Genomic DNA, 14,098 nt, shown 5'->3' with positions numbered 1-14,098 from the left:
GAATAAGGTAGCCTTACGAGTTTATGAGTCTATTTTTTGCATATATTTGAAGTGCCAACAATTTTTTAAACTTATTTGTATATGTTTGCAGGATTATCCAGGAATTAGCAAATTCAAAGATGGACCCTTCAGTTTGAAGAATTGAAGACTATCATGTTTGAAGATATTCGGAACTCAGGAGATGACCATTGGGCTCCTTCAAGTGGTGCTGCACCTACTAATCAACAAGATGCCGAAGTTGATGAAGCGGAAGGCAAGGATAAAGATTATGAGGCTAATGAAGCAAGTGATGACTGTGAAGAGTACTCCCCTGAACCTTCAAAAGGAAAGCGTCCTGCTCCTTCTAACCGGAAAGACAAGGGTAAAAAACCAAAAAGTTCAGGAGGACATTGGGTGCAAAAAGAATTGAGCAAGCTCGTTGCTTTGAGTGAGAGGAGCACTGCATCATGTGAGTCTTTGGCAAGGAAGGATGAAAGTTCTGGTTGTTCCATCAGAGATGTCATGACTTTGGTGAGGGAGTGTGGAGCTGTTCCAGGGACCAAAGAACACTTCATAGCTTCTCAAGTGTTTATCAAGCGGGCTGAAAGGGAGATATTTATAACATTGGAGACGCCGGAAGAACGAGTCCAATGGCTTACCATGAAGCATATGTGGATGACTAGGAATGATTCATCCATGTAGTGCGAGAACATGCTGTTTGCATGTTTCTCTGTACCTCTTTTCCTTGTGTGCAATTTTTTTCTATGAACCTTACATAATTTTACTAGTGTGGTTGTACTATTTTTCCATGAACACATGATTTATTTCCCTGCTGTATTGTACTATCTTTTATTGAACATATGACATTATTCTCACTGTATAACAATATTTCTCCATGAGCTGATTCCTGTTGTAATAATATATGGTTATCTTATATTTTTTTATGTATCTTTTGAACAGATGTCTTCTTCTGAGAGTGAAAGAGACTCGAGTGACTCGGAAGATCATGATTTGAGAGTCATGGAGGCTATTAAAGAGAATCAAAACACTATCCATCTTGCTGCATCATTTTTATCTTGGTACTATGCATCTTATATTGATAAGAATGAGCGAAAAACACCAACATATCCTGGTTTGGCTTGGGTTGTGGATGCTCTAGATGATCCAAAAGAATGTTATGAAGTCTTCATAATGTCACCACGGTTGTTCTACAAATTGCATGATGAATTGGTTCGTGATTTTGGCTTGACTTCCTCTATTCATATGTCATCTATAGAATCTTTGGGTTTTTTCTTGTGATTTGTGGTCAAGGTTGGTCCAACAGCGCAATCAAGAAAGATTTCAAACATTCTAGTGAGACTAATAGTCACAAATTTACAGAAGTGTTGCATTGCATGGTACAAATGTCCAAGAAGTATATACAACCTAGAGATCCTAATTTTCGAGATGTTCATAGTAGAATTACCAATGACCAAAGAATGTGGCCTCACTTCAAAGATTGCATTGGAGCAATCGATGGCACTCATATTTCTGCAACTCCACCAAAGAAAGACTTTATAAGGTATATCGGAAGATCTGGAAAGCCTACTCAAAATGTGATGGGAGTAGTTGATTTTGACATGCGGTTCATATATGCATCTATTGGTCAACTTGGTTCTATGCATGATACTACGGTATTGTACCATGCACTTGAAAATGATGAAGATATCTTCCCACATCCTCCTTTAGGTATACTTTTATTTGTATCATTTGTTATATGTTATTTTAACACTTATTCGTTGCTTTAACACTCAATTTTTATCTTATATGACATAGGAAAGTATTATGTTGTCGATGCTGGTTACCCAAATAGAGATGGTTATTTAGCTCCGTACAAAGGTCAGAGATATCATGTTCCAGAATGGAGGAATGGGGCTCCACCAAATGGTGAGCAAGAGTTGTTCAACCACTTGCACTCAAGTCTTCGTAATGTTGTGGAGCGCACATTTGGTGTATGGAAGATGAAATGGAGAATCCTTTTGAAGATGCCGACATATCCACTGGATAAACAAATGATGATTATAGCTGCTACAATGTGTCTTCACAACTTTATTCGTGAGAATGATGCATTTGATGAGGAATTTCAAAGGTGTGATCGAGATCCTGATTATGTGCCTACAATTCCTACCCGCTATAGGAGGCATATGCCTCAAAATGCATCGGACACATCCACCACAGGAGCTAGTACTAGGAACATGAATAGGTTTCGTGATGATCTAGCTAAGGCAATTTGGGAGAGAAGGTGATTGGTTCTGTATTGTGGTCATGACTTGTGTATTTTGGAGATCCCTATGCTTTTGCGTTGTATCTTGGATGACTTTAGGCTGACAATTGTATTTTGGATGACTCTAGGCTGACACTTGGAGATCCCTATGCTTTTGCGTTGTATTTTGGATGACTCTAGACTCTCAATTGTATTTTGGATTACTCTAGATCCTTAATTCTCTATATATAATATTTATATATAATATTTTGATTTTGTTTTACTATTATTTCAGTTTTGTTTGCAAGTTTGCAAAAAGAATATACAATGAAGGGTATTATACATATTTTCATGCAATCAGCACATAAGAATCAGTTTGCCTACCAAACGATTTTTCAAACTGATTCTGATTCTCCAGGAGGATCAGGAGAAGCAGCTCCCAAGGAGAATCAGGGAGCGGATCAGGAGAATCAGGGAGCGGAGCTCTGCCAAAGGGGCCCTTAATAGTCGACGGCAGTGGCAGCAAGTGCATGGAAAAGCAGCCTGCTTTACCTGTCAATCGTCACATTGTATTATGCTAAGGGCTTGTTTGGTAGAGCTCCATCTGATTCTGATTCTCTACGGAAGTTGATCCTCTGAGAGAAGTGATTCTGTGGCTGAAAGTGATTCTCTTTTATTCTCTAGCATAAACTTTTAAAATTATGATGGAGAATCACTTTACAGAATTAGGAGAAGCTACTTTTTTCAGCCCCCAGCCTTTTAGTTCATCTAACAGAATCAGTAGAGAATCACTTCAAAAACGTTTGGCAGATCTCCTTCTGGATTCAGATCAGCTCTAGGAGCTCTACCAAACACACCCCAAGTAACACACGTTACCCTGTTGTTGGTTGGTTTCATGCAACACATGAGCTCTAGAATCTACCTCGAGTTCTTTATGGAACCACAACAACTTGCCCTTGACATTTGTATAGCTCGCCATGATCATGTTTTCACCCATGAACACCGTGGATTTGTAACGATTAGTAGGCTCACTGCCGCGTCCAGACATTGGACAAGCAACCTTGAGGCTATATGTCAAAGTTGAGCTAGCATGCCATCGCTAAAGCTCCAGCCAAAACGGAATGATTTCGAGCACTCAGGTAACCGATGCGCTACGGTCTCGGTAGGCGCAACGGAAAGAATTTCCAATGCCCCTCGTTCCGAGCAACTAGAGCACCCAATGCAACAAACAAGTTCACTCCAGTACTCATTCTCACCCTCGCTTTTTTGTTTTTTTTGGGTGGTTCTAAATTGTTGGGTCACCTATGTTTTAGTATCCGATAATATATATAGAAGCAATAATTAATAAGAGGCGATGTGCGCGTTGGTGGTTAAGTTATGTCACATGGGTGATTCACCAACCGATGTGAATGAATATTTTAAAACAACGAGCAAGATAGATATCAGGGTTTCAACCTTTTCTCAAATAAATGAGACATTTGATTACTTAATCTGAAATTATGAATAAATCGTTCCCTAAAAGGATGCAAATTCTCCATGTCGGTTTTCACTATCGGGGTCTTATTGGTACTTCCTAAATGGTCATGAGCAAACCTTTGCAGTGGCCTTCTTTTATGGTACATAGTACTACCAATTATTGGTATATGGTACATAGGAGATCTAATCCTTCATTAGTAAGGGTAATTTTATAATTATTTTTAAGTTATAAATGAAAATGATGAGATGGATTTGAATGAAGTCCAAATAAAATGGATCATGATGTCATTAATATTTTTCTATAGTAACCTTAAACTACTTATACTACTCATGTATATTATTTATACTACTATTGAACTTTTCAGTAGTATACAATTAATCTGAACCGTCGGATCACTAGTATAGACTAGTATTGTGCACCACAAAAAACCTCTTGCAGTGATATATGAAATTGCTAAAAGTCAAGGCACTAAATGTTTTTTAGTGTATTGTAATCATAAAGAAAATACATCAATGATTAAATCAATTAACGTGGTGCAGAACACTAGAATATATATAGTCATCATGACTCTTTTATAATCCCATTTTTTTAGCAAGGAGCTTATCTATTTAATAAGTATTTAGGCATTACTGCTCCAGATTCAACATAATGTGCAACGGGGCCTGATGGTAGAGGGTGACAACTCAGCAGACAGCACCGGAAGGTGTGGCAACAATAGAATTGTCCAGTTGGGCACACTCCCGGAGGTTCATAGGGAGCCTTGCAAAGTTGCTAGGAGCTATCATATAAACGTGTCATGCAGTAAGCCTCAAACCCCTTCTGATCATCCACACAATCAAGAGATTTTAACACGTATGTATGGGAGATCTCCTGTTCCTGATGTCCCACATTCCAATAATCTATGCCCATATTCTTGTTCCTTGCTTGTGAACTTCGTCTGATAGCTAACCTTCCTTTCCTGGCTCGGTTCTAGGGATGTCAACGGGTATAAAATCTATGGGTACCACTAAACCAAACCCATACCCATCTGGAAAACTCATACCCATATCCGTACCCATACCCTGCTGCGGGTAGAAAACCTACCCATACCCTTACCCATCTGGGTAACGGGTACCCATGGGTATTCCATACCCGCCAAATTTAACTTTCAATGACAGCAAATAATTCAACAACAGCGAGCAATAGTATACATATTGTAGCAACTAGCAAGTCTTAAATCATACTAAAAGATAAAGAATTCATCAATACAAACATGTCCACATGTCCAACCAATAACCATATAATAAGTTACAATAAAACAGCCACATGTCTAGTGTCGACACCAACAACAACAATATTAATTGAGCAAAAAGGAAAATTGCTGAATGTTGATTGTCCCTCTCCCATCCGCAAAGTGTAAGTCCCTACAAAAGGAGCAAAATAAACATAAGCAATTTGGTGATAAACTATTAATCCTTAATTGATGTTTGATCTTGTAGAACATCACCTCAACTTTGTCCTGGATCTCTTGAAGGCAAGTCCAAAATGATTCAGGTCTTTCACCATTCTCAATATCTACAAAAGGTAATAAGACAATAAAATTGAAAGTTGAATAGAAGAGTCTTTACAAAATTGAAGAATAAATTATACCTTGATACTTGTTTCACAGCCAAGCTTGAGAACACATGAGCGCCTCCAATATGTCTGGAGTAAGCCGGCTGCGGTGCTCACTAAGAATTCTACCACTAGTGCTAAAGGCGGATTCAGAAGCAACAGTGCTAATTGGAATAGCAAATATATCACGTGCTACCTTCCTCAGTGTAGGATACCTTGTTCCAGCCACCTTCCACCAATCAAGGATCTGAAAATTCTCTGTTTCAACTGGAATCAACTCATCCTCTAAGTACCTTTGTAGCTCACAATTAGCTCTCATGACTGTTGGCCGTCTTATTGCAACACAAGCACTAATTGAGGACAAAAATCCAGAATTATCAAGTGGAGGAGCTGCTGATTCTGTGTTACCTAGATCTTGATCCTCTTCCACTTGATACTCACTCATCAACTCATATAGTGTGTTTTTAACTTCATGAACTCTATCCATACACATTTCAGTAGGTTCACAAAAAAGTGTCTCAAAGAAACCAAGAAGATAATCAGTTTTAAAACGAGGATCAAGAATAGTGGCTATACCCATTGGTCCATGAATATCCTTCCAATACTTATCAAACTTCTGAATCATCTTTTCTGACATGCTTTCTATAATGGAATGGCCACAAGAGGACCAATCCTTAATTTTCATCTTAGCCTCACAAATTTTGAGGAGTTGAGCATTTGCAGTGACATAGTTAGTTCCAGAAAAAACAGCCATTATATCATTGAATATCTTGAGCCTTTGAACCACATCTCTAGCAAAAGCCCATTCTTCTCTACTTGGAGCACAATTATAAAGTTTCTCAACACGTGTTGCACGATTAAAAACAGCCTCATAAGGAAGAGCAATACTTAGCATTTGGTATGTAGAATTCCACCTTGTTTTGCAATCAAGAGCTAACTTATGTTCCATAGAAACTCTAAGGTACTTGGCAATTTCCTCAAATTTTTCTACTCTTTTAGGTGTAGCTGTCCAAAAAGCAATACTTTCACAAATTTTGGCAATAGCAGGCTGTATTACCTCTAAACCGTCCTTTACTATTAAGTTTAGAATATGGGCAGCACAACGCATATGAAATAGCTTTCCCTCCAACAAAAGTTTAGTCGCACCAATATTCCTAATAAGATTAGGAATTACCGTATCATTTGTAGTGCAATTGTCTAGAGTGACAGTTGAGATCTTCTCATCAAGATTCCATTCCACCAAAGCTTCATATAGCTGCTCACAAATCACTTCAGCAATATGTGGAGCAGGGACATATATGAACCTGCATGTTCCCATCAAAAAATACAATTCAGTTATGCAATCGCCTCATAATTATTTGAATTTGATTGAACTAAAGAATTGAATTCAGATATGCAATCACCTCATAATGATTTTTCTTAAAGTCCAAGAATCGTCAATAAAATGAGCTGTGATAGCCATATAACCTCTTCTTTGGTTATCAGATGTCCACATATCTGTAGTAATAGCCACTCTTGATTTTGCTCCAATCATATATTGCAATGCCTTTCTTTTTTCCTCCTTGTATGCATCCATTATATCCTTCCTATATTAGCAGTATAAAGAGTCAAATAATGCATAAACAAGAAATAAAGTAAGTTGTGACTAATTAAAAATAAAGAATGGTTGTTCTTACCTAATAGTGTTCCTAGTCACCATCTTGAACAATGGCTGTAGTGCACTTACAAATCTTCTAAAGCCAATGTGATCAACAAGACACAAAGGATATTCATGGAGTACAATCATAGAAGCAAGGGCTTTTCTAGCTACATCTTGATCATATGTGTAGTGTTCTATAGACATTTTTCCTCCTTCAGATTTCATCCTTAGAGACGATTGTGTTAAGGTCTTGTTTGTTTTCAGCCCACCCAACTTGATCTTCCTCATGGTGCATGTCCTCAGATGGGCATGGAGATGGTTTGTTCCACTACCTCCTTTAGCACTCAATTTTTTTCTACAGTAGGTACATTGGGCCATTGATACACCTCGAACTTCTACCTCTTTAAACTCCTTCCAAACAACAGAAGTACGTTTCCTCTTTGCTTTTCTGCAATTCTCATCTGCAGCCTCTACATCTTCATCGGTGCCTTCATCATCAACTTGGATAGGCTCATGTGATTCAGGAAGGCTACTACTCTCCGTCGTGGTGAAACTGAAATTTGAAACTAATAAGTTTCCAACTGAAATACTAACACATGAATAACACATGAATGCAGAATACAAATTATAACGAAACATACATCGTAAAACCTGTACCAACTGGAGGTGGAGGTGGTCTACATGCAGATGCAATGGGATTAGGTCTACCACCATCACCAGTTGATGGTACAACAGCAAGATTGTCAGTTGTAGGTGGTGGTTGGTTCAGGTTCGCGTTCCTAGGTGTTAGTGTGAGACTACGCGAATGATGGTGTTAGATAGGTTAGACAATAACAAAGAAGATATTAAGTTGAAGGCTACTACCTGTGGCTGTAATCCTCGTCGAATCGAATATGCGAATTGCTTGAATCCACGGCATCACTGTTCTCAAGGTTCAAATCCATGGGCTGCGGCGCCGCGGGGGCGGTAAGGGCGGCGGGCAGCGAGGGCAAGGGCGGCGAGGGCGGCGAGGGCCGCGGGGCGGCGGGCGGCGCCGGGCGGCAAGGGCCGCGGCCTCGGGGCGGCGCTGGGCGGCGAGGGCTGTGGCCGCTGGGCGCGGGGCGGCGCGGGCGGCGAGGGCCGCGGGGCGGCGGGCGGCGAGGGCGGCGGCCGCTGGGCGGTAGGCGGCACTGGGCGGCAAGGCGAGGGCGGCGAGGGCACAAGCCAGCCGCCAGCCGCCAGGGGCAGGCCCGCAGGGGTTGGGTGGGTCAGGGACTAGGGGAGTGAGGGTTAGGGTTTAGTTTTTCTTTTTATATTCGGGCTTGTTGGGCCAGTTTTTTTATTTGTTGGGCTTGTTGGGCTAAATTAACATCAACTTCATACCCATTTTTATACCCATGGGTTTAAAATTTTTCCATACCCATGCCCTAATGGTATTTTTACCCGTCGGGTAACGGGTAACGGGTACCCATTGACATCCCTACTCGGTTCTATTTGGACTATGTATATTGGCATGTACTCCCCCATCCTATGAAAAGAGGCCAACTGTAGTTTTTTTTTCAAGAAAGACTTTCACTACTGCAGAAAAGATTTATTGGGGATGTTGGTTTGTTATTTCCTAATAAAGCGGCTTCGCCCACCGCTCTTATTTTTCGTAGCTAAAAATAGACAATTTGCAGGACGTCTCACATGCATTTCCAGCATTTCCAGGAGCAGGTTGAAATTGGCCTACATCAGAAATCAATTCAGAAAAATACGAATCCCGTTGCGCCCACCGTGCCGTTCCAGCCATGCTCCGCCCTAAAAATCTCTCTGATTTCTAGGAGTAGCCCACCCAACAAGCTGTTCCAGGAAATTGAATTTTAGAGGCGGACAAGCTGCTACAGTTCACCTCGAGAGCATTTGGAGCGGGTAAACTATTCATCTGTCTTTGGAAGAAAACCTGGCGCTCTTACAAATTGGTTTATAATTGATACCCTTATTAATTAGAATTGTCCATCTAATTATTAGCCGTACTGTCATTTTGGTATACACAAGCATATATTAACATGCATGCTTGTAATTAAGGATGAAAAATCATATTTGACAGCATGCCATGCATGCAGCATATTAGGCATGCATGTAATTACGGATGTAAAATTAAATTTGACCACTTGTTATGTAGAATAGTAAGGTGGTCCAAAAATCTAAGATGACACACTTTGTGAGGCTTCTTTTAGTATTAGAATTAAACTTTTCACGGGATGGATTGGTGATTTACTCGTCATTAGTAAATTAGAAGCAACCTCAACCCACCTGCTACATCATCATTTGCATTGGGTGGGGCAATATGTAATTGACACTAGGCATCAAACAAATCAAGGAGGACAGGGCTTTAAATGTGGATGGCTTGTGCGCACTAGTTTTTTTTTTCTCGAATACGTAGAAGGACTGCATATTATTGTATTAAAAAGGTAATGATTGAAGAATTAAATGACGTTGAGTGCATGAGGTCTCGCCAAGTACTAAGCTCTTGTTTTACATAAAAGGAACAACCTAAAGCATAGCTTAAGAATTTTAAAAGCTACTACTTAGAAAAGTGACAACCTAGTTTCCCAGCACCTGGCGCAATACACAATTCTCTGGCCTGCTGGATTAGAGAAACCAGTTGCGGTGATAACATCTTGGCATTCCTAAAGATGCGAGCATTCTCTCCGTCCCCAAGAGCCAGGCCACTATGGCAAAAAGGGTGTCAAAACCCTTGTGTTTGCTCTACTGAATTTGGGATCTTAAAAATGTAGCCACCAATCTTGAAGTGAGGCTGACCCAATTTTTTTTTAAGGCCAAACTGTGGGGGAGTTCCCCACAGCACTTCGATTTTCATTTATATAAAAAAAGTAAAACTGGGGGGGGGGGGGGGGGGGGGGGATGTACAAGTTAAGTTACAACATTGTCTCTATCCATTGAGCTAAAAGAATTCTTTTATCCTCTCTAAATCACCAGGATTGGAGAGCTAGCTGTTTTTTGAAATTTCTGACCCAAGTCTGCAGTGAAACATGTTCCCTTTCAAAGATGATGGCATTTCGTAGTTTCCAAAGTTCCCAAGCTGCCACTAGAAAGATTTCCATGAAGAAGGGTTGCAAGAATAACGATCTCGCCAGAGCGACTTTGCCATGAATGTCCAGGTTATCTTCCCAGGATAAGCTAATTAAAGCCCAGCAAGATTGTGAAAAATTGGCATTCAAAGAAAAGATGATCTCTGGTCTCTCTTGCACCGGTATTGCAAAGGACACAAGATGTAACAGACTGAGCATTGTAGTTGCGGCGCTGTAAAATATCATCCTTGGTGTTGAGTCTGTCCAAGAACATAAGCCAGGCAAAAAATTTGATATGGGGGATGCATTTGGATTTCCATAACCAAGAGAAAGTAGGGGCCTGTGAACACAAATTTAGGTCCAAGAATCAGTTCTGGTTGCCTGATATGGTATTTCCTGCAGGTAGCCTTGCAGAGTATTCATTTCTTGTAATGCTTGATCTGATAGTGGCAACGATAAGAGGGAGTCTAAGTCCAGGGATTCCTTGACCTCTTTACCTGAAATTTGTGTGTTTCTCACATAAGAGAATAATCTTGGAAAGGAGTCTGCTAGCACCTCTGTGCTCCAGAGGTCCTCTCAAAAGAGCACTGTGGAGCCATCCCCCAATTCACATCTTGCAATGCCTCTGTAGAACACATTGATCAAGTCGCGTGACATCTTTCCACCAAAAAGATCCCACCTCCCTAGAAGCATGAGGAACTTTATCTGTGTAATATGTGGTCCAAATTAAGTTAACCCATGGGATGTCCTGTCTAGAGTAAAATTTGTGGAGGTGTTTGAGGAGTGCATCATTCTGTAATCTCAAATTTAAAACCCCCAGGCCACCCTTGTTCTTCAGTTTTATTACCAACGGCCAAGCTGCTAGGTTACCCCCTTTTTTGTCTGTGTTATTGCCTCTTCAAATGCATTGTTTCCTGGCCCGATCAATGTTATCAATTACTCCCTTTTGAATCTTGAGTGTGCACATAGCAAAAGTATTTGTGGGTGTGATCACTAAGTTTGCCATCTCAAGTCTTCCTGATGGTGATAAGAGAGAGAGGAGCAGGCAGATAATCTTCTTTCAATTCTATCCATTATCGGTGATAGATTCTCTATCCTTGGTTTAGTTGTCCCCTTTTGCAGTCCCAAATAGGTGAACGACATTGTACACAGTTGGCAACCAAAAGTTCTAGCAAGGGTTTCAGCTTTAGACTCAGACAGATTAATGGGGATCATTTGTGATTTGCTATAATTAACCCGAAGTCCCGTGGATTCAGCAAAAGTATGCAGTAGGGCCTTAAGACAAACCCGTTGAGGTGCACTGGCTTCCATGACCAAGAGAGTGTCATCAGCATATTGGACTATTGGAAAATCTGCATGAGTCTGAGGTAAAGGTGCTTTGAGCAGATTACTTTGGAATGCTCTATTAATGACTATCTGAAGCAATTTAGCTGCCAGAACAAAAAGCAAAGGTGAGAGAGGGTCTCCTTGACTAACAACCCTTTTACATTTAAACTGCTTTCCTGGGACCCCATTAAGTAGGATCGATGAGTTTCTTGAGGAGAAGAGGAGGCTGATCCTATGGATCCATTTTGGGGGAAAACCCATTTGTTACATAACTGCAAGCATAGCTGAATGCTCTACAATATCAAAGGCCTTAGCAAAATCCAGCTTGAGAATTATGATTTCTCTCCGAGGTTGATGGCACTATGGATATATTCAAAGTTCCAGGCCAAACAATCATGTATAGTTCTTGATATGATGAAGCCATACTGGTTTGCATGTAGGAGCTTTAGAATTACCAACTATAATCTTTCTGATAAGATCTTAGTCAGAATCTTAATGCTGCAGTTTAAAAGGGAAATAGGCCTGTAATCATTGACTCTCTCTGGATTGTTTAGCTTTGGCACCAATGTGATAAAGGAATTGTTTATTGGCTCTAGGTTGAGATGTCCTTCAAAGAAATCCTGACATAACTGATAAAAATCTTCTTTAACAATGGAACCATCTGGCCCTGGGGCTTTGTTTGTCGGCATGATTCTGATAATTCTATCAATTTCATCTTTTAAAAAAGGTTCCACTAAGGAGCTAAGATCTATATCCAGAGAAATGAGGCTCTACAGATCAAAATGCATGATAGGATCAGTTGTTGCCCCCATTCTGTTTCTGAAAGTTGACCAAATGATAGCAGCTTTACTCTCATGGTCACAAATAGCATTATCAGCTTCATCTTTGAGTTGGGTGATCAAGTTTTTCCTATAAGTGACAGTGGCCATTGCATGGAAATATTTGGTACACTCATCCCCCAATTTGAGTCTGTTCACAGTATGTCTCTTCTTCCAATATGCATTCCTGTACTTGAGGATGCAGAGCAGCTGGTTCTTTATGATTACACGAAAGTTCCATTCAGTTAAATAGAGAGGCCGGCATACTTCCAGAGAGTCAAGGAAGAGAATAATTTTATTGCACCTTGCTATCAGACTGTTGAGATTAGAGATGCTTTTACTCCAGTGTTTGAGTGACCTTCGTAAAGATTTTAGCTTTACTGTAATTACAGAAGAGGAGCCATGCTTGTCTGTCGGTGTGACCTCCCAAGTGTTCTTGACCGTGTCCATAAAACCAGGATGATCAGGCCAAAAGTTCTCAAATTTGAAGATTCTTGATTTTGGAATAGGTGTGCCCACCACAACCTTGCAGGTTATATGTGTTAAGCAGCTGTCCCCTTTACTTTAGGCCCATGGCCCATATTCTTCTCTGCATCTTCTCCATACATATACACAAGACTCCACTATTGGGAGCTATCTCCTCTTCTACGGTAACATAGAATAGCAGGTAGGGTTAGGGTGAGGAGCGTCACCTCCGCATCCACCCGATCCGGTTTTCTTTGGCCCGCCGCCGTCCGCTAGCTGCCTCCCGTGCGCGCGCCACCTCTGCATCCACCCGATCCGGTTTTCTTTGACCCGCCGCCGTCCGCTAGCTGCCTCTCGTGCGCGCGCCGAGCTCAGGGCGCCGCGCGCGGGGGCCGCCTGTCGCGGCCCTCCTGTCCTCCGCCCGTCGCGGCCCTCCCGTCCGCCGCCCGTCGCGGCTGTCCGCCGCCCGTCGCGGCCCTCCTGTCCGCCGCTCGGCCCTCCTATCTGCCGCTTGTCACGGCCCTCCTGTCCGCCGCCCATCGCGGCCCTCCCATCCGCCACTCGTGCCTCCGTCCGTCCGCACGAACTGCTGCTGCTGCCTGCTAGTTGGCTGCATCCTCTGCTCGTCTGCTGCTGCCTGCTGGTGGGCTGCATCTTCTGCTTCCCGTTTGCAGCTGGATCCAGGCCGTCCACACGTGGTTCTGCTCTGTTATGGGAGTGTGCTGCTGCTCTGCTCTCTTCTCATGGCTCAGATCAGTCCCATTGTTATTAATATCACTCCTGATGGTTCCAATTATCCGGAGTGGTCCTTTTGTGTTGAAACTACTCTGAGAGGTCATGGTCTTTACTCCCACCTCACTGATGATCCACCTAAGTCTGATGGCAATAATGCTAGCATTATCACCATATGGCAAATCAATGATGGGAAGGTGATGGCTGCCATGGTTAATAGCATTAAACAGTCCATGATTATGAGTCTCAGAAAGTTTAAAACAGCTAAGCAAATATGGTCTGCTCTAAAGCAGCGTTATGTTCAGGGCAGTGGTGCTCTTCTCCATAATCTCATGCAGCAAATTCATGTCATTGAGCAAGGTGATATGTCTATTGATGACTATTATTCTGCTTATGACCGTTTGATGGGTTCATTGACTTCCATGGTGAATGAGTGCACAGCAGCTGATTGCCCAGCCCACAAATTCATTGAAAAATTTCTGACATATCGTTTTGTCATGGGAGTGAAGCCAGAATTTGATTCCATTCGTACTCGGCTGCTTCATAATTCATCTACTTTAACCATGGACCAAGCCTTGGCTGAATTACTTGCTGAAGAGACACGCCTGCAGTCTATGTCTTCTTTATCCACTGTGACAATGCCCCATAGTGTGTTGGCAGCCTCTCAGCGGATCACTGTACCTAGAGGTACATCTTCAGAGCCATGTAAGCATTGTGGCAAGACTACTCATCTATCGGCAAATTATTTTTCTGCATATCCTGAGAAGCTAGCTG

The sequence above is a fragment of the Panicum hallii genome, chromosome 7 (assembly GCF_002211085.1).
Source record: "Panicum hallii strain FIL2 chromosome 7, PHallii_v3.1, whole genome shotgun sequence".
NCBI classification, from domain to species: Eukaryota; Viridiplantae; Streptophyta; class Magnoliopsida; order Poales; family Poaceae; genus Panicum; species Panicum hallii.
The sequence above is the reverse complement of the archived record's forward strand: the minus strand, read 5'-3'. Positions refer to the sequence as shown.